This window comes from Trachypithecus francoisi, unplaced genomic scaffold (genome assembly GCF_009764315.1).
Source record: "Trachypithecus francoisi isolate TF-2019V2 unplaced genomic scaffold, Tfra_2.0 Lachesis_group16, whole genome shotgun sequence".
NCBI classification, from domain to species: Eukaryota; Metazoa; Chordata; class Mammalia; order Primates; family Cercopithecidae; genus Trachypithecus; species Trachypithecus francoisi.
This window is the reverse complement of record NW_022681461.1, coordinates 7,574,807-7,595,635: the sequence shown is the minus strand read 5'-3', so window position 1 is coordinate 7,595,635 and position 20,829 is coordinate 7,574,807. Positions and strand designations below refer to the sequence as shown.

The following is a 20,829-nucleotide window of genomic DNA, read 5'->3' as shown; positions in this document are numbered from 1 at the left end:
AGGTGCAGGTCGGTCTGGAACCCTGGCCTCTGAATGTCACCAAGTGTCCAGGGATTCTTGAAACTTATCAGGGGACTTTACTCTGTGGTGTGTTGGGCTGTACGGACTGCTGATGCTTCCTCTGAGAGGGTTTACAACCCTGGGCACATAAGAATCATGTGTGAGAACTTTAAACAGTGACAATCCCAGACTACACACCCAAAGATCCTGATTCTGGAAGTCTGGAGTGGGTGTGGGTCAGGCTTATGAAGCTCCTGGAGGCTTGAAGGCTCTGTTAGGTGTGAGCATCCCAGGCTCTGCCTGAGTCGTTCTAAAACCTGGTTGCACTTCAGTATCGCATACGGAGACCTGTGGTGAGCTGAATAAAGTCCCCAAAGATGTCCACTTCCTCATGCCTGGAGCCTATGAATATGTTACTGCTGTGGTCTAAATATTTATGTACCCCCCAAAACTGTAGTTTGAAAACCTAATCACCAGTGTCACGGTATCAGGAGGTGGGGTCTTTGGGAGGTAATTCAGGCAGACTCTTTCCTCATGAATGGGATGCGTACCATTGTCAGAGAGGCCCCAGAGAGGTGCCTTGCCCCTCCCACCCTGTGACGCTGCAGGAAGAAGGCACAAAAGGTTCACTTCCTGTGAACCAGGAAGTGGGTCCTGAGCAGACGCCAAATCTCCAGGTACCTTGATTTTGGACTTCCTAGCTTCAAGAACTGTGAGAAATAATTTTGTGTGTGTGTGTGTGTGTGTGTGTAAGACAAAGTCTCGCTCTGTTGCCCAGGCTGGAAAGCAGTGGTGCCGTCTCAGCCTACTGCAACCTCCGCCCACACCCCTCCCCAGTACCCCCCAGGTTCAGGCAATTCTCCTGCCTCAGCCTCCTGAGTAGCTGGGACTACAGGCATGTGCCACCCAATGCCTGGCTAATTTTCCTATTTTTCGTAGAAACGGCCTTTCGCCACGATGGCCAGGCTGCTCTTGAAATCCTGGCCTCAAATGATCCGCCCACCTCGGCCTCCCAAAGTGCTGGGATTACAGGCATGAGCCACCACGCCTGGCTGAAATTTTGTTTTTTATAAGCACCCAGCTTATGATCGTTTGTTGTAACAGCCCAAATGGATTAAGACAATTACATAGTTAAAAGGACTCTGCAGATGTGATTCGTTTAAGGATCTCGTGAAGGGGAGGTTATCCTGATCACCTGGTGGGTACTAAATGTAATCACAAGGATCCTTATAAGAGGGAGGCAGGCAGTTAAGAGCCTGTGAAGATGGAAGCAGAGATCAGAGTCATGTGAGGTCTGAGTCAAGGAATGTAGAAGACCTCTAAAAACTGAGAAAAGCAAAGGATTCTTCTCTAGATCCTCCAGAGGTAATGCAGCCTGCCAACACTTTGATTTTAGTTCCCTGAAGCTATTTTGAACTTCTGACCTTCAGAACTGCAAGATCATAAATCTGTTATTTTAAACCACTAAGTTTATGGTAATTTGTTACAGTGGCAACAGGAAATGAATACAACTGAGACCTCAGCACAGACCATGCAGACCAGAATCTCTGGTGCGCTTTCCTCCCTGCTGCTCCCGTTAAGAAACATCTTAGTTTATGACAGTCTAGTTTGAGTAAACACCAAATAAATTTCACGGGCATACAAAAACTTTGCTTCTATGATCTTTGGTCCTCCCTCCCACCTTCATGCTGCTATTGTTACAGATTACATCTTTATACATTGTGTGCCCATCACTCAAGATTTATAATTAACGTTTTATGTAGTGGTCTTTTAAATCAGATAGAAAAAAAGAAAGAAGTGGCTGGGCGTGGTGGCTCATGCCTATAATCCCAGCACTTTCGGAGGCTGGAGGGAGGGGTGGATCACCTGAGGTCAGGAGTTCAAGGCCAGCCTGGCTAACATGGCCAAACCCTGTCTCTACTAAAAATACAAAAACTAGCTGGGCACACTGGTGTGTGCCTGTAATCCCAGCTACTCAGGAGGCTGAGGCACAAGAATAGTTTGAACCCAGGAGGCAGAGGTTGCAATGAGCCAAGATTGCACCACTGCACTCCAGCCTGGGCAACAGAGCAAGATTCCTTCTCAAAAAAAAAAAAAAAAGGAAAAAGAAATTATGAACAAAAAGTACATTTATATGTTTTTTACTTTTACCTATGTTGTTACATTAACAGGGTCTTTTATTTCTTAGTGTGGATTTGAGTTACTACCTAGTTTCCTTCCATTTCAACATGCCATGTTCCCTTCAGCATTTCTTGGGGAGAAGGTCAGCTAGTGACAAATTCTCCCAGGTCACCTTTTCTTTTTAAAATTATAGCATGTCTTGATGTCTCCTTTGAAGAATGGATTTGCTGGATGTAGAATTCGCCATTGACAGTTTTTTCTTTCTTTCCACACTTTGAGTATGCCAGCTCGCCTCCACAGTTAGGAGTAGTCAGCCATTAGGCTTACTGAGGCTCCTTTGTGTGCGGGGACTCATCTCTCAGTGAGGCATGAAATCACCAGTATTTTTTTCTCACCCCTGAGTTTGCAGGCGGGCTGTGGCAGGTCTGCTGCAGGCCACAGGTGGGAAGGGCAGAGATCTGATTCTCCTGCGTTTCCAGGTGGAAGACACAACCACTCTCTGGGACGCATGGCTCTGATGCGATAAGAGCACACAGAGTGAGCCCAAGGCAGCAGGTGTGTTTGGCTCTTAGCTTGGACAGGGAAATCCGCATCCACTCAAGTTCCAACAAGCCAAAGCAAGTCAGCCAACCCATTGTTCTGGGCCAAGGATATACATTCCTCCTGGGCAGGGGGTGCGGGTATGTCAAGGGGAATAAATTTTTCCTGAGCTACGATACAGTCTCCCACCAAAAGTCATATAGCTATTTAGTTAACAACTTTTCTTCAGTAGTTCAGTTATCATCAATTATCCACATATTGATAAACATGACTCGACAATAATAACCATGTTAGTATTTTACACTACTTTCTAGAAGCTTCACTAAGCTCCATTTATTCTCAGAAATTCTCTCTAGGGTGAACTTCATGGGAAGAAAAAAGAATGAGTGAAAGCAGCAGTCTTGCAGGAAAAAGGGCTGGAATAAATGGGACAGATCATCATCCTTTTCTATATCCTTATTTCATCTGTGTGAACAAATTTGCTCTCTGATTTGTAACCAGAACATGTGGCCAAAGAAAAAACTGTCTATCGTCTTAACTCCAGAAAGCTACGGTCATCTTACTGCATCCCAGGTGGCTTCTTTTGCAGGATTCCTGGAAGGATGATGTTAGCTCTGCTGTTTTCACTGGGAGAGTGACTTCATTGGGCCAGCCCTGTGTCCTTCCCACAAATGTGGTTCAGGATTTCATCCAACATAGCTCTTTACTGCGGTGCTGCCCCTAATTTGGGTTTACCATTACCCCATTGGAAGGGAAGAAATACTTACCCTATTTATATTTAGTACTTGAATCAGAGTGTGATGATATCAAAGTCCATGTAAACTGTTGAACAGAACTTTAAAACAGCATCCTGAATCAGAATGCATGCCCTATTTTGTTGTTGTATGAGTTGCTTTTCATTTATGAAAACGTAATTTGAAAAAAGACCGCAACTTCCTCCTTCTCTTCTAGGCCTGCCACTGCAGCATCTCTGTTTTCACTGTCTAGATTTTGTGTCTAAACATTCCTTTGTAATTTATAAGATTGTTGAGCTCAGATCTTCACTTCTGTGACCTTAGTCCCAGAACTGCTGTCACCCATAAAGGTGTTATAAGACCCCCTTACACCACTGTTTTAAGACAGACACTTTCAGCTGAAATGCACTGCATGTGATTTCCTCATTTCAATGACTAATTGAATGGTGAATATATTTATGTAGGATAAAGTGAAAGGTTCTTACTGTAGTTCTATTTAATATGTTACTTCTTCATTAAAGAGCTTCCTCTGAGGAAGTTACCTGCTTTTGGTAAAATGGGTGTTTTGAGTGGCAGAACTGGCATAAGCAGCATATCAGTGCAAATGCACTAACACTATGAATTAAAAGGGAAAGGAAAAAGGTCTTGCATTTGATCAAATGTTTATCTATTAAGGCAGAAATTCTCCTTGGAACCGGATGGTGCTATTGCTTTTAACAGTAATGAAAAGAAAGAAGCAAACCTATCAGAGAATCTCCAAATTCCAAGCAACTGTGATCCCAGAAGCCTGATTCTCTTCCCAGCTTGCTTTTATTCCGTTAAGTGCCTTTGTGGCCAAGTCACAGTCCTGGCAGCTAATGGCATGACTCATGCAATGAACACACCTGCTCAGGCTGGACTCGAATCAGGAAATATTGGACACTCTCCTTGGAACTATATTTATAGCAAATGGAAGCTGTCAAAACAAAACTGTTTATTAGCAACATAGCATGGGTCTCCTAGTAAACAAATTTAAAAGCAGTGCTCCTCAGGCCTCTGTTTCTCTTGAGGTAAGAATAACTTCATTCTTAACCGACATGACAAAGATTTCCATGATAGCACTGGCTCGTCTGATACACCATGCTTATTTTTTCCAGTTAACATGTTATTTTTTCCAGTTAACATGTACATCTCTGTACTCAGCAAAGGAGCTGTAATAACAGAGTTACATTTGACAACAGAGCTGTCAGTGTGAATACCTTTTGCTTTCTTCTTCTGTCATTTCAGACTCTGGGACTTTGTACATAGCCAGGATTTCAGTTACCATGGGCTATTTCCAAATTTAATTTCCAGCTGAAGTGTGGATATTTATGAATATTTCATAAATCAGATAGCTTACTAGACATAACCATTTGGTTTTAACACAGATACCTATGTCTAAAACTTAATTTGTTTTTAAATTTCTTTAAACTTGCTTCTTTATCCATAGTCTCTAGTTTGGTTAGAAATAGCACTACCTAATTAAGCAAGACTTTTAATAATCACCCTTTCTTCCTCTTCCTCCTTGTCATTGTCATTTCCACATACCCACTAGTTGCACTCTTCCATGCAGACACCTCCTAAACCCTTTGGCACTGGTTTCCCTGCCTCCCTCTCCCAGGCCTGCCATCCCACTAGAGGCTACGCTGTCTCTCACTGGACAATTACAACAACCTACTGCAGTGACTCAGCCCTCAGAACATGGACCCTGGGTTGGTTGGTTTGTGTATAAAAAACCCACTCCCAGGAGAGTCTTTGCTTGTCCTTTTTCCAACTGATCTTCTACTCAGGAAAACTGTTATGTGTGTATGACCACTTGGCTGATTTTTGTTGTTGTTGTTGATGATGACCCATTTTTGCTCAGGCAGGAAGTCCATCTAGGGAAGCCACTGTCTTTGTGAAAACTTCCCACTGGAGCATATGGGACCAGGATCCTGGACACAGCAAATGTCAGCCCCAACCCTCATGTCCCCCAGATCTGTATTTCCGGCATAAACACAGGCTGGTTGGAGGAAACAGGCTGCATTTAGACATATCAAAGGCACTTGAATGCCAGAAAGAAAATAGAGTCCTATGGCTATTAGAGAGGGAAGACAGCTAAGGAAATTGTCATCAGAGACTTCATCCAGTTGAGCAAACTCGTCTTTCAACTTAGTAAGGGTAATTACTGTGCAAGTGTGTGTACTTACCAATAATAAGATCTCCAGGGACACAGAGGAGACATTCTGGGTCTCTTGCCCTGGCCCCCTATGGCTCTTTGCACTGTGTCTTTGTGTTAAAAGGTACCTGAAATTTGTCTTAAGCAGGTTTTGTAGGGCAAACAGCACAGAAATAACTGATATGGAGGAAGAAGTTTTTGCTCACAGTTCCCTAGAAACAGGAGGCACTCTGTGCGGGTCCGCATGGGGAGGCACCAGGCTTGGCCAGGAGGCAGAGAGGGGCAGAGGGAAAAACATGGGAAAGTGCTTTTATTGTGGTTTTCACAGGAAGAAATGGGCAAGGCAGAGTAAGCAGCTTGGAATTTTCTAGTTAAATTCCCATGAACTCGGAGCACAAGGGATGTCTCTACTTGTCTCCTGCTGGCCCTGGGATGACTAGGGCAGAGGAACATTGCCTCCTGTAGTGTAAGAGTCAGAGATGGTATAGGTTGGTTCGACAGAGTCTACTGTCTGTGAGAACTGATTGGCCCCGAGAGCAGCAGTCTCTCCCCAGTCATGAGCCCCTATCTTAGTCCGTTTTGTGTTGCTGTAACAGAATACCACACACAGTGTAATTTATAAGGAATAGAGGTTCACTTAGCTCATAATTCTGGAGGCTGGGAAGTCCAAGAATGGGCAGCTGCATCTGTTAAGGGCCTTCTTGCTGTATTATCCCATGGTATCCCATGGTGGAAGGGTGGATGGGCAAGTGAGCACTTGCAAAAGAGAACCAGGCTGGACTCATTTGATAACCACCCACTCTTGACTAACTCACCACTCCTAAGATTAACCATTCATGAGAGCAGAGCCCCCACAACCCAGTCACCTCTAATTAGGCCCTACCTCCAACACTGTTGCACTGTGGATTAAATTTCTGACACATGAGCTTTTGGGGAACACATTCAAGCATAGCAGTCCCCACCCGTCAAAGTATGATAAAGAAAAAAATAAACAACAGCATTTCCAGGCTTATCTTGGGCTGCTCTGACCAACCCCAGAGAATGCTCTGTGAATACACTTGCCTTGTTTGCATCTCAGTGGCTCACATTTTGTAGCAGAATCTGCTCTTGCCCTTCCCAAATTTTTCAGGCCTTATGATTTAGAATGCTCCACTGACTTCTGACTGCCAGTATCTGTGTATTTGGGCCTTTAGTAATTTTCCAAAGCCAAGTCAAAAACTGCACTGCCCTTCTAATGAAAGGCCAGGTATGAGCAATGCCAGTGGGCTGTATTATATGACTGTATAAATACCCCAGCTCCCTCACCTCTAGAGGTGTGCTCTTCACCATTTCCCAGTTTCCCTGTGAAATTAGACTCCAATTGCTCACTTTGCTTGCTAACTTTATGCTATATATTTTCTGGGTGAGTACAAACTGAGTCATGCCCTCCTTTCCCTCTGCCTAGAATGTTGCTGCTTTCTTCTTGGTCTGAGGAACTGCTAGAGAGCTTTCAAATTGTATCTGAAAGTGTGAAATCTTTAGGAAGTCTTATCTGTCACTTGATGCTGGCTTTCTCACTCCTTTGTCTGTATTCTCACAGCATTTTCTGTATACTACCACTTAATATGTTGTGATTTTGTACATACGTTTTTTCTCCCTTCTAGGACCAGAAGTTCCATGAAGGACAGAGATTGTCTAATTCTTTTCCTTTGCACCCAGAAGAGCCTGGCACATGGTAAGTGACATATAAACTCTGGGTAAATGACAGAATCTCTAAAATCAAGTATCCATTTTTGCACTTTTCAGAGATTCAATTCTGTCTTAAAATCTGCCATAATTTGCCTCTCCCTGCACCTTACTCTGATTATTTTTATTGTAAAAAGATATGTTTGGGCACCAAAAGACAAAAATCACCATTATATATTTTTAAATATTGTCTCCTTATTGCCTGCTAACACATTGCCAAATGGTATGCAAATACTGCCTCCTTTTTGGTTACAACCCTTTCCAAAAGGTGACGATCTTCAATTGTCCAGTGGTCCCAGGCCCTTGATCTGGCTGTCTTTACTACTTTGGGGATGTGCTGTGGCTTGAATGCATGTGTCACTCTAAAAGTCATATGTTGGAACTTAATTTGCAAGGTGATAATATTAATAGGTGGGGTCCTTGGAGGTGGTAAGACCCTGAGGGCTCCATCCTTGTGGGTGGAATTAGTGCACTTATAAAAGGGCTTGAGAGAGTTTTTGTCCCTTTTCTTGATCTGTCCCTCCACCAGGGGAGGACACAGCAACTAGGCACCATCTTGAAGTAGTATCCCTCAGTAGACCTCAAACTGCTGGTATCTTGGCCTTGGACCCCCCAGCCTCCAGAACTGAGAAATCAATCTATCGTTTATAAATTATCCCATCTAAGGTGTTTTTACTATAACAGCAAGAAGGGACCAAGGGTAGATGAAAGAGCCTACGCTAAAAGTCTTAACACTCCAACCTCATTGAAGACTCTAAGAATTGGTTTTATGAAAACATATAAAAGCAAGCAAGCATCATTTCAAGAGAAAGCAGAACCTCTAGCAAAGAATTTGCAAATATTCCATGTCTTATCATCTGTTGTTTATATAAGAACCAGACTTTTGATGTTCCTTTTTCATTCCCAGCAGCTGGTCAATGTGCTGAGGAGAAGGAAAGATAGTCTTTCAGGCCTATACAGAGAATTTCCTCAAGGGTCTTCCAGGAGTGAAAGGCTCCCAGCTTCAGGAAAGAATTTTCTATGGTAGTTTCATGACACACTTTTTACTACCAAATCCTCAGATACTCATAAACAATAAAAATTAAAGCTCATTCTAATTTTTTTATTTTTCTAAAATTAAAAACACTGTGCAGTGCCCTTAACTCTCTCCTTGTGTCTGGAGGGACCGTTGTTTTACTAGGACTTGAGACTGGGTCACATGTGATGCAATGGCCACAAGCCTGAGACGGGGGTGGGAGAACAGGGATGGGGCCAGGCTCTGAGGATGTGGCCTCCTCTCTGCTAAAGCTGAAGCTACACATCCGGTGGAGGATTCTTTATTTAGGGCCAGGAGCAGGGGTCCCAACGATGCCTAGAAGAGCTCAATGAGAATCTGAATGGCCACCCCAGAACTACACAGGGCTGCTGTGTGGACACACAGGTGTTTCCAGGTACTTTTTACAAGGCTGGTGCAGACTTACCTTAGAATGTCAATATTTTAATCCATCTGTTTAAAAAATATAACACATGTCCCATGTTTTTGCCCTTGTTTCATGAGTAACATCTTTTAAAATATTCGTATCTTAGCTATTTCAAGAAGTCGATCCTGACAGCTCTTTTGCTTCCACAAACAGTAAGTGCTTCTTTCCTTATCTTGGTTGTGTTTGTTGGGCAGGCTGTTAGTACCAGAGTCTTGACAAAATCTAGATTTGTGTTTTTCAAAGCATGTCTCAGGGAACCTTATTCCCTTCTAGGTATTTCATTTAAAATTCTAATAAAAGGTCTCCATAGCTAAGTGAATTTGGATAATTTTGTATGTACCATGTCAATCTATTGGAGATTCACAAAGTTCTCAATGAAGTAATCTATTTTAACTTCATAGAACCTGACATTTCTCAACCTAACCATTGCATACTTTTCTTGGTAACATCTACTGACATCACTCAGGGGAGAGGAACCTGCTTTGAGAATTGCTCCTCTTGATTGTGCCAGAAGGACCTTCCCAAGGTCTCCATCTTCTCCCCATTCTCTGGCAGGAAACACAGTAAAGCTGCCTTAGGGGAATAAATGACCTAAGAGAATGTTCCCCATCTCTTCACTGTGCCTCCAGACTTGGGTGCCGCTAGGACATTTTTTGTCTTCAGTAGCTTTTGCTGTTTTGATCCAAAGTGAGATCTAAATGTATTGGCAACAAATGCTTTTTTTTTTTTTTTTTTTTGCAGAAAATAAAAACAACAAGCAAACAAGTAAAACTCCTATGTATATATCATCCATTAAATTTAATGCAAATTTCTTCTAGGAATTGCATATTTATTTAGTTACAAAGAGAGACATTACTTTCAGTCTTCTCCTCAGGTTTGGACTAATTTCCAAGTGCAGAAGAGGTGGCTTTCCAGACACTATATTTCTCTGTAAAGCTGAGGTAGAGCTTCGGCATACACTCAGTGTTTCTCCAATCATTGTAAAGTGTACGGCGCTCTAAGTCTTAGTCATCATGGAAATAACATAAGCGATGAAACCCTGAGTGTGTGTGTGATAGCATCCAGATGAGATGCCTTTGTGCTAAGCAATACAGTTAGAAACAAGAGAATGCTATGTTGGAGATATCATTTCTATCTTGAGTTTGGACATCACAGATGCTTGACCAATAAATGAACACCCTCAGTTGGCTATTAGGACTTTTATGCTGTCGAGACATCTTGTTATTACTAACAGATCTGACCTCCCGAGTATGGCAAAAGGAGTTGGGAATTCTCTTTTCTTAACTTGCTGTTGCAGATGAGAGTGATCCCGTGTGTTATCTTATCTGAATGCCCCAGTCCAGCATAGTTTTGAAGCCGTATCAGAGTAATACAGCAAGGTAACTAATCAATCTTATAGAACACCATCCCTAAGCAGAGAAACACGTGTTGAGCATCCCCTCTGTCACTGTAGAACCTTTTCCACTCTCTCGGCGTACCAGGGTCTCCTCCGTCTTCTGGCTGCAGTCAGCTGTGGCCATGGGGAGTTGGTCTGAGAAGCTCCAATGTCTGGAGCTGAGTTTCTCACTGCTGGGTTGCTGCAGGCTGGCAATTCCCACTCCTGGAGGCCACAAGCCCTGTCTGACAGTCTTCTCCAAACAGCCACCATCATTGGGGTACCAGATGATGGTAGGTGCTCCCTCCTGTTGCCTCTTCAGGCTGGGGCTGACAGCCCAAGGGTGCTCCACTCTTCTGTGCTAATTTTTCAAAACCATGCCCGCATATTTGTTGAAAGCACTTTATCAAATTTTACAAAATTACGCCTTGAGAATGCCACCTCTTTTCAGCCTAGACCCTAACAGATACAGACAGCAACACCCCTTTCTCTGACACATTCTCAGTTGTTTCCTTTGTCACCTGGTGCCAAAAGAGGCTTGCATAGTTTCTGGTATAACTGTCGATCACCAAGAATACACCCATGCGTATGTGAGTCCGCATGCATGACGTATGCATGCATGTGTGTATGTTAAAAGAAAGAAAGAGAGAGGGAGAGAGAAATTTCTGTATACATATACCTTGAATACCACCCACTGAAGCTGACATCAAGATCGAAGACACTGATGCTAACAGATGAAAGAGAAACTTTAACACCTCATGAATTGGCATCATCCAAGATAATTATTAGCATTTCCACTAAATAAATGACACCTCCCTAAATCCAGTGAAAGCATTAGACAAGAAAGCATAAACACTGTAAGATATTTGTGAGAGAACAAAGAATAAGAAGGCTGACATATGTCTTTCTAAACAAAGATGCCAACTGTAAGCAAGATAAATCCAGCAAATGTTCAGCAACCCCATTGATTTGTTATGCATTTGCAGTGTTTTCAGGGAATTAGCAAAATAACAGCTAAAAATCATGGGGCATAAGTTTTGCTTGCCATCCCACAGTTAAGAGAATCATGAGCACTTCCACTAGGCCAGCAGACATGCCTGGAGCCCTATCAATGGTTGGATCTGCTCTCTGTATGTGCAGGTCTCAGAAAGGACAGCTTCCAAGTGACCTTTTACATCCTTAATAAGCACAGGGAAAGTAGAAAATAGTAGAGATGTTCCCTGTTAGCTGACTCAACTGGGAATGGGGAATGAGGCCTTTAAAATGGACAATTAACATTGATGTATTATCTTTGGCCAAGCAGTCTTGGAACAATTAGCACTTTGTTTTCAGAGATCACTGCAAAGACCCTGAATTTTTTTTCCCCCCAAGTGGAAAAGAGATTGGACGACTGGTCCTCCCTTGTCCATGGTTTTGCTTTCTGTGGTTTCAGTTACCAACAGTCAACCAAAGTCCAGAAACATGAAATAGAAAATTCCAGAAATGAACAATTTATAAGTTTTAAATTGCATGCTATTCTGAGCAGCATGATGAATTTCACGTCAACCTGCTCCATCCTGCCTGGGACATGAGTCATCCCTTTGTGTAGTGTTTCAATGCTGTCTATATAACCCACCCATTAGTCACTTTGTAGCTGTCTCAGTTATCAGATCAAAGAAACATTATATATATGTATACACACACACAACACACACATATACATGGGCCAGCACCACCCTAGGTTTCAGGCACTTACTGAGTGTCTTGGAACAATCCCTCGTGTATAAAGGGGGACTATTGTATTATATTTTTTGACTTACCAGTTTCCTGGAACAGAAGATACATGTTTAGAGAAGGCTGAATTGATAAATGTGTGCATGATTTCTTGTGCATAAGTAGTTTAGATCAGTGGTTCAAAATGTAGTCTGTAGTATAACACTGGTCCTGAGTGTTCCACCAGCAAGTGTCCCTTAGCTTGGCTATTTGAAACTTGGCCAAACCTACCCTCTTATTCATCCCATGAATTGTTCATTTGTTGGCCTTGAGTTTAATAAACCTAGACATTTCAGACATTGCATGCCTATGGGTTCAGCCAGGATTATCTTGGGGTTCCCATTAATTCTGGTCATCCATCATGTCCTAAGAGTGATTGACAGGGGTCTCGGCTTGAGAGAGAGCCATGGTCATTAAGATGATTTTTTGGGGGGCAGAGCATGATTCATGGCTCTGATGATACACTTGAAAGGAGAGCTGAGGACAGAAGACCTCAGGGCTAGCTGTGTCCCCCGGGGGAAGAAAGATTGCCCCATTGCAAATTCCAAACATTCGACACTCAGAGACTTTACATTAGACTCTGAGGAAGATGTATCATAGAGAATGCACCAAGCAAATGCATGCTTTGTATCACAAGCTGGGCATTTCTGCTCACTGAGTCAGCTGAACTGGAGTTTCTGTGGACTCCAGGCCATCCTTGGTCCCTTTAGCTTAGGACTCAGTCTAGAGGCATAGGACCCAGTTTAGAAACATTGTAGAATGTTCTCTCTTTACCTCCCCAACATAGCCTCCACCTTGGTTGTCATTCATTCCCAGTTCCTCCTCTGGCCACAGTACTGCCTACCATATGGTCTAATTTCACAAAAGAAGTCACAATTGGAACTGCTGATCCACATACACCCAACAGATTAGTCTTATTAGTTCTGTGATGCTCTGCAGCCCTGGACACCTCAGCCACCATCCCTAGACCAACATTGCAATGGTCAGGGGCCTCGCTCATTCCCCAAACTCTTCCATGCTTGCAGAAACCACAGACCTGAAGCCTCAACCTCTTCTCTAAGTGGGTCTCTCACTAACTAACTAACTGAAAACTGTTTCTTCCTTAAGGGCTTTGCTTTTCCTGTGGTCATCTCAAGTGGTGGTTATTTCCCTCACACTTCATTTTCCCTGGGCCCAGAAGTGGAAAATGTGTCTATTCTTCTTTAGTAAGACTTCATGACTATCATCACTCCTCCCTCACTACCCACCTTCTGACTTTGAAGCCCATGCCATAGGACTCCAGAGCCTTCTGGCCCTTATTTTGGTAATTATTAGCATATTGCTCCCTGTTATTCCTTAAAGAGCTTAGTATCTGGCTTTCTGTCTTCTCTCTATCATGCTGTCATTATAACTGGTGACTTCAGGGTTCATGTAAACAAAAGCATCTTACACTCACACCCCTTCATTTCTGCAACTTATCCCTTGTGATGCTCTTTCCTGCCACCTCATCTCAGAAACACAGTCCCACGGTTAAAGTCTAGACCTGATTATTGTCAATAGCAACACTTCCTCCAAACTATTAAATGTGAGCTTCTTACCTTTGACCACAACCTCTCAGTTTTCCAGACCACTTTCTCTAGTTCAACCACTGCAAACAATTTTTCTCCATGGAACCCACCAAGCCATTGACCATTATTGATCTATTATTCTGCTCATGTATACACTTTCCTGGCTCAATGTTCTGGGGCCACACAATAATCCTTCCTTTGAAAATAATCTGAATGCTCTTGCCTCTTTCTGCCTGTGGTATACTTGCCCATGAAATCCCCAGCACTGGTTAAACTGTGACAGGATCCCATGAGATGAACATGGTAGAAGCAAGCACACAGCCATGACATTTAGCCACATTTTAACTTCGCGTTCACCTACATCAAGTGGATTTCTCAGCACTGCGTGGCTAGGCTGCCTGAAATTCTTTATCTGTCTTCTCTCTGTCTCAGATAACTCATCCTTCTTACTCCCCAAATCTGCAAAACTCTCTGGTATGGTTTGAATGTGTCTCCTCCAAAACTCAGGTATTGACAATGTGATAGTGTTAAGACAAAGGGCCTTTAAGGATGATTACACCATGAGGGCTCCTCCCTTATAATGGATTAGGTGCCCTTATAAAAGGGCTTCTGTGAGGGATTTTGTCTGCTCTTGGGCCTTGCCACCTTCTACTATGTAAGAATGCAGCAAGAAGGGCCACACAAGACGCCAGCACCTTGATTGTGGACTTCCCACCCTCCAGAACTGTGAGAAAATAGATTTCTGTTCTTTTTAAATTATTCAGTCTTAGGTATTTTGTTAAAGAACACAAAACAGATGAGAACACTCCCCTTCCTGCTCTCTCTAAGTTTCCTTACTTTATCTCTAAAAAAAAAAAAAAAGAAGTAAAATCGTATCTACTTTTGGACATAGAAACGTGTTGTAATATATCCTATCAAATTAATTAATAAATATAGACCCCCAGAAAGCCCAATTTCCTTTCTACTCTCCTAGCTACTTCTCCAGTTACCACATCTTGATTATAAAAATGAAGTAGAAAAAGTTGTTCTTTTTTTTAACCCTGTACAATCAGACTTGTTTGTTAAATCACCATCCCATAAGAATTGCTCTTGCTAAGTTCACAATCTAGTTCCCATATTATGAATTCCAAAGGTTATTGTTCAGTCATCACCTGATGATCTCTTAGCATCATTTGGCTCATCTGGTCAACCCCTCCTTTATGAAATGCTGCAGTCTGAGGTCCTCACCCTTCTGGATTAGCTCCTGCATTCCTGAAAAAGCCTTTCCAATCTCTTGTTGCTAATTTCTCCTTTTAGAATCTTCCAAATTTTGGAGTTGCCTGTGCTTGGATTTTAGCCTTTTTCTCATCCCTGTTTTCACTCATTCTCTAGAATATTTGTTTTCCAACTTTTGGTAACATGATACTTACATAAAGTAATGGTATGTTTATGACACACTGTGAAAAAATGGTCAAAGATGCATTTGGTGGAGGCAACTGGCCAAGGGTCTCCTGCAGTCATAGGCTTCATCTAGCAGCCACAGAGGTTAAAGTCATCAATATTTCTCAAACTTCTTATGTAGGCAATTATAGGAATGTATCATTTAATAAGGGGACATTTTTGAAATTAAAAGAGATTAGTTCAATGCTGAACAAGAAGGGAGATGTGGTCACCCTACCTATCATCCGTTTGTGGTTCATGATATCATGTCCTCTACCCAGCTCTTCCCAAATTTATATCTTGAGTCCTAGCTTTTCCTGGAAGTCTTTTGTGAGTTCCAGACACACATGTAGATCTGCCTGTTTGACAAATCCACCTGGATATCTGTTAGACACTAAGAGATATGTCAAACTTAACATGTTAAAAGCAGATTCCTTGACCCTTCCCACTCTTAATTCACCCCTTCTGCATCTCAGTAAAAGACTCCACCATTCATTCCATTGTCCAGACCAAAAGATAGGATTAATTTTGATTCTTCTCTTTTCCTCACCTTAAAATCTACTATTAGGATATTCTACTGACTTTACTTTCAGAATCTATTAAAAAAAATCTATCCATTTCTTACCATCTTTTGCACCTATCCTAGTTGATACCATTTCTCAGCTAGATAGTTATTTTGTTACTTTCTAACAGGTTCCAGCTCTGATTATTGCTCTAGTATAATCTATTTTCTACCTAGTAGAGTGATCTTTAAAAATACACATTACCTACAACGACATTTCTAGGTCATAAGGTAGGAATAAGTTTCACTTGATAGCTATTGACAGTGTCTCAAAGTGTTTATAACAATTTCCTCTCCCAAGCAATTCTTGAGATTTCCAGTTATTGGACAGTTTTTTTCCTTTTTAAAAATTTTGGCCATTCTGCTGAGTGGAAAATAGTATCTTATTGTGGTTTTAATTTGCATTTGTCTAATAACTATGGTGTTAAGCATGTTTTCCTTTGCGTAACTATTTTTTATTTTTTTCAAGATGGAGTCTCACTCTGTCGCCCAGGCTGGAGTGCAGTGGTGTGATCTTGGCTCACTGCAAGCTCCACCTCCTGGGTTCATGCCATTCTCCTACCTCAGCCTCCCGAGTAGCTGGGACTACAGGCGTCCGCCACCATGCCTGGCTAATTTTTTGTATTTTTAGTAGAGATGGGGTTTCACCATGTTAGCCAGGATGGTCTCGATCTCCTGACTGTGTGATCTGCCCAACTCGGCCTCCCAAAGGGCTGGGATTACAGGTGTGAGCCACCGTGCCCAGCCAACTATTTCAATATTCTCTTTTAAAAGTGTCTTTTTAGGCACTTCCCAATTTTGGAGGGTTGCTTGTCTTTTATGTATTGATTTGGGAGAGTTTAAAAATATATTCTGTATAAATTATTTGTCAGATACATGTATCCTTAATATCCTTTCCCACTCTGTAGCTTGCCTTTTTCACTCACTTAATTTCTCTTAATTCTAGCAATGCTACTTCTAGGTAATCAAGGGAAATTAGTGCATATCTTCATACACACAAAATGTCCAAGTCTGTTCATAGCAGTTGTATTTATGATAGCTGAAAACCAGAAACAACGTGAATGTCTATTTCTATTAGAATGGATCAATTAGTTGTGGCATATTACAATGTAGTAATATGACAGAGTAATAAAAGGATTGGACTGTTGATATGTACAATAGCATGAATGAGCCTCACAGACATAATAAGGAGTGGGAAATCAAAGTCAGATACTTATGGCTCCATGTCTATGAAGTTCCAGAACAAGCAGAGTTCATTGATAGTGACAAAGGTCTAAATTGTAGTTGCCTCCCTGAGTTGTAGTTGCTCAGGGACTCCCAGAGATGTTAGGGGCATCTTATATGTTGACTTGAGATGTGTGCCTAGGTAAAAATCCATTGAAATACCATTCAAAGTACCATCCGTACTTCCTCCAGAGCCTGCAAGGCTCCACATCTAGCCTCTGCCTCCCTGTCTGACCTCATTTACTATCAGTTTCTGGCTTACCTTGCTGGGGTGCTGGTGACTAACTGCTGTTGTATGAACATTGCAAACTTGCCTCTTCCTCAAAGCCGTTATCCTTGCTGTTTTCTGCACCCAAACTGTTCTTCTCCTAGACACCCACTTGGTGTCTGTTAGACACTAACAGAATAAGGTCCAACTTAATATGTTAAAAGCAGATTCCTTGACCCTTCCCACTCTTAATTCACCCTTTCTGCATCTGAGTAAATGGCTCCACCATTCATTGCATTGTCCAGACCAAAACATAGGATTAATTTTGATTCTTCTCTTTTCCTCACCTTAAAATCTACTGTCAGAATATTCTACTGACTTTACTTTCAGAATCTATGAAAAATATCTATCCATTTCTTACCATCTTTTGTACCCATCCTAGTCGATATCATTTCTCAGCTAGATAGTTATTTTGTTACTTTCTAACAGGTTCCAGCTCTGATTATTGCTCCAGTATAATCTATTTTCTACCTAGTAGAGTGATCTTTGGAAATATACGTTACCTGTATGTAATAGCTTTATGTCAACTATGCCTGTTCAAGTGTCACCTCCAAAACTTCTCCTAACAGCCTTGTCCAAAATTTGCACAACCTTCACCCACCATCCTCTTACTCTGCTTCCTTCACCATGTAACGTTTATCACCATTAGAAATTACAATAAATATTTACTTATTTATTGTTTATCAGCTGACTTTCAAATATGTGAGAAAATAAACTCCATGAAAACAACCTTTGATTTGTTTACACCAGTACACACTGTGCCTAGTTGACAGTAGATAATAAATATTTTTTGAGAAAATAAATGAACAAGTATAGGAAGCTCAATTTTGATATCATCTATTTCTAAATACTCTATTATTTCTATTGCAATTTCCTTTTTATTTCCTGATTTCCTTAAATATTTACCTTATTATCTAAGTATAGATTTTTAAAAGGCTATTTTTGTATTGTTAATTTATGATTTTATTGCGTTATAATCTGCAACATAGCAATTCTTTGAAATTTAGTGCAATTTCCTTTGTAAACTAGTACATGGCCACTTTTGGCAAATAATTCATGTTGAAAAGATAAGTATTCTCCATGACACAAGGGCAGGGTTCTACATGTTTATATATTCTCCATGAATACATATCAGATGTATTATTTGTGTTGATATAGCTTACCTCTTTATAAAATATAATGTATTTGATCTATCAGCTTATGATTTATTTGAACCAACCTCTCCTTTGATGACTATGGATTTATTAAATTCTCCTTGCAGTTCTGTTTTTCTTTTTGTATTTTGAAACTTTGTTTGATGCATACCCGTTCTTCTTTGTGTATTTTGATGAATTTATTTTTGTTTGTTTTTGTGTACTGTCTCTTTTTAATAATTTGGGCCTTTAATTTTATATTGTGTGATATAAATATATGCACAACAGCTTTATTTCTATAAAATTTGCTGACATTTTGCTTTTTTAAAAATATTCAATTATCTGGGCCGGGTGCGATGGCTCACGCCTGTAATCCCAGCCCTTTGGGAGGCCGAGGCAGGCAGATCAGGAGGTCAGGAGATCGAGACCATCCTGGCTAACACAGTGAAACCCCGTCTCTACTAAAAAAAACAAAAAATTAGTTGGGCGTGGTGGCGTGCGCATGTAGTCCCAGCTACTCAGGAGGCTGTAAGCAGGAGAATGGCGTGAACCTGGGGCTTGCAGTGAGCCAAGATCATGCCACTGTGCTCCCTCCTGGGCGACAGAGCGAGACTCTGTCTCAAAAAAATATAAAAATAATTTTAAAAAATTCAATTATCTGTGTCACTATATCCAGTCTAAGAGTAACTGTCTTGTGTTAGATTAATCTAATCTTCTTAGTTTTATTGTGATCACTGATAATATTTTTATATTTAAAACATTTTTCACTTTTGTTTTGCTTTTCTTCATTTTCTTCCTTGCCTTCCATTGGATATATAAAGTCTTTTTATTCTGGGTTTTTTTTTTTTTTTCATTCTGGTTTGGAAGTTATCAAATATACTTCTTTTGTATGTGTGATTATCTTTAAAATTTTAGCTTGCACTCCAACACCCAGGCTGGAGTTCGGTGGTGCGACTTCAGCTCACCGGAGCTTCCCCCTCCCAGGTTCGAGGGATTCTCATGGCTCAGCCTCCCACGTAGCCATGACTACTTTGTATGGGCATCTCCCACTCAGTAAGACAAAACCAAATGTACTTCATGAAACTGCTGACGATGAACCTAGTTCCATTATTTTTCTGAACATTATACTAGTTTTCTATTTGCTTTTGTAACAGATTATTACAAACTTGGTGGCTTAAATAATATAAATTTACCGTCTTACAGTCTGGAATGCAGCACTATAAACCGAGTTTCAGTGGGTCAAATCCAGGGTGTTGCCAGGACTGTGTTTCCTTCTAGAGGCTCTGGAAGAGAACGTCTTCTTGACTTTTCCAGCTTCTGGAGGCCACCCACATGCCTTGGCTCATGGCTTCTTCTTCCTTCATTTCCTGCACTACTGTCTTCTTTTGTGTTTAGCTACATTTTTTCTTGTAGTGAATTAAATTTACTTCTCGTTTGCTTTTGTGTATGTTCTTTAAACAATTTTTCGGTTATCGTGTGACTACATTTAGCATGCTAAAGTTATAATACTCTAATTTGAACTTATACTATCTTAAGTTCAGTAATGTACAAAAATATGTTCTTTTAACATCTTTGTCTACACTTTTTTCAGTTGTTGATGTCACAAAATTATTACTTTATACATTGTCCAAAAACATAAACTAATAATTTTTATGCATTAGTTTCTGAAAAAACAATGTGAAGTTACAAATCAAGACGACCGTAATACTATCTTTTAGGCTAATAATTATTTTTTAATGTATTAGTCTTCTAAATCATGTAGAAAACAAAAAGTGGAGTTAAATAACTAGCTTTTGTAATTGCCCTTGCACTTACCTTTACTGAGAACTTTATTTATTTATTTTGAGATGGAGTCTCGCTCTGTTGCCCAGGCTCAAGTGCAGTGGCGTGATCTTGTCTCACTGCAAGCTCTGCCTCCCTGGTTCACGCCATTGTCCTGCCTCAGCCTGCCGAGTAGCTGGGACTACAGGTGCCCGCCACCACGTCCATCTAATTTTTGTATTTTTAGTAGAGACGGGGTTTCGCCCGCCTCGGCCTCCCAAAGTGCTGGGATTACAGGTGTGAGCCACCGCACCCGACCAAGAACTTTATTTCTTCATATGGCTTTAAGCTACTATTCAGTGTGCTTTCATTTCAGCCTCTGGGACTCCCTCTATCATTTCTTTTAGAGCTGGTATAGTCATAACAAACTCTCAGCTTTTGTTTTTTTTTGCAACTTCTTAGTTTTTCCATTATTATTATTCTTATTGTTTTATTTTGTTTTTATTTTTTGTGTAAGAGTCTTGCTATATCACCCAGGCTGGAGTTCAGTGGTGCAATCTCGGCTCACCACAACTTCCATCTCCCAGGTTCAAGTGATGCTCATACCTCAGCCTCCCGAGTAGCTGAGACTACAGGTGCACACCACCACACCTGGCTAATTTTTGTATTTTTAGTACAGACAGAGTTTCACCATGTTGGCCAGGCTGATCTCACACTCCTGGCCTCAGGTGTTCCACCTGCCTCTGCCTCCCCAAATGCTGGAATTATAGGCATGAGCCACTGCACCCAACCAGTTTTTCCTTTATTTTTGAAGGACAGTTTTGCTGGATATACAATTCCTAGTTGACAGCTTTTGGGGTTTTGTTGCTGTTGTTCATTTCAGCACTTTAAATATACTAGCCCATTGTTTACTGTCTACCAAAGCTTCTGATGTAAAATATGATGGTGTTATTGAGGGCCCCTTAAATATAATGAGTCACCTTTCTTGCCACTTTCAAAATTCTCTTTGTCTTTGTCTTTTGGTGATTTCAT

General features: G+C 41.2%; 1 long non-coding RNA gene across 10 annotated transcripts in view; it reads left to right on the top strand.

The window, feature by feature from the left end:
* Window positions 1–621: 621 nt before the first annotated feature.
* Window positions 622–20,829, top strand: part of LOC117098360 — a 173,578-nt gene continuing 153,370 nt past the window's right edge. For all 10 annotated transcript variants that reach the window (XR_004443368.1, XR_004443371.1, XR_004443369.1 and 7 more), the window contains exons 1-3: window positions 622–677; window positions 7,215–7,285; window positions 8,863–8,908. This is a non-coding gene — a long non-coding RNA (uncharacterized LOC117098360). The remainder of the gene's footprint in view (window positions 678–7,214; window positions 7,286–8,862; window positions 8,909–20,829) is intronic.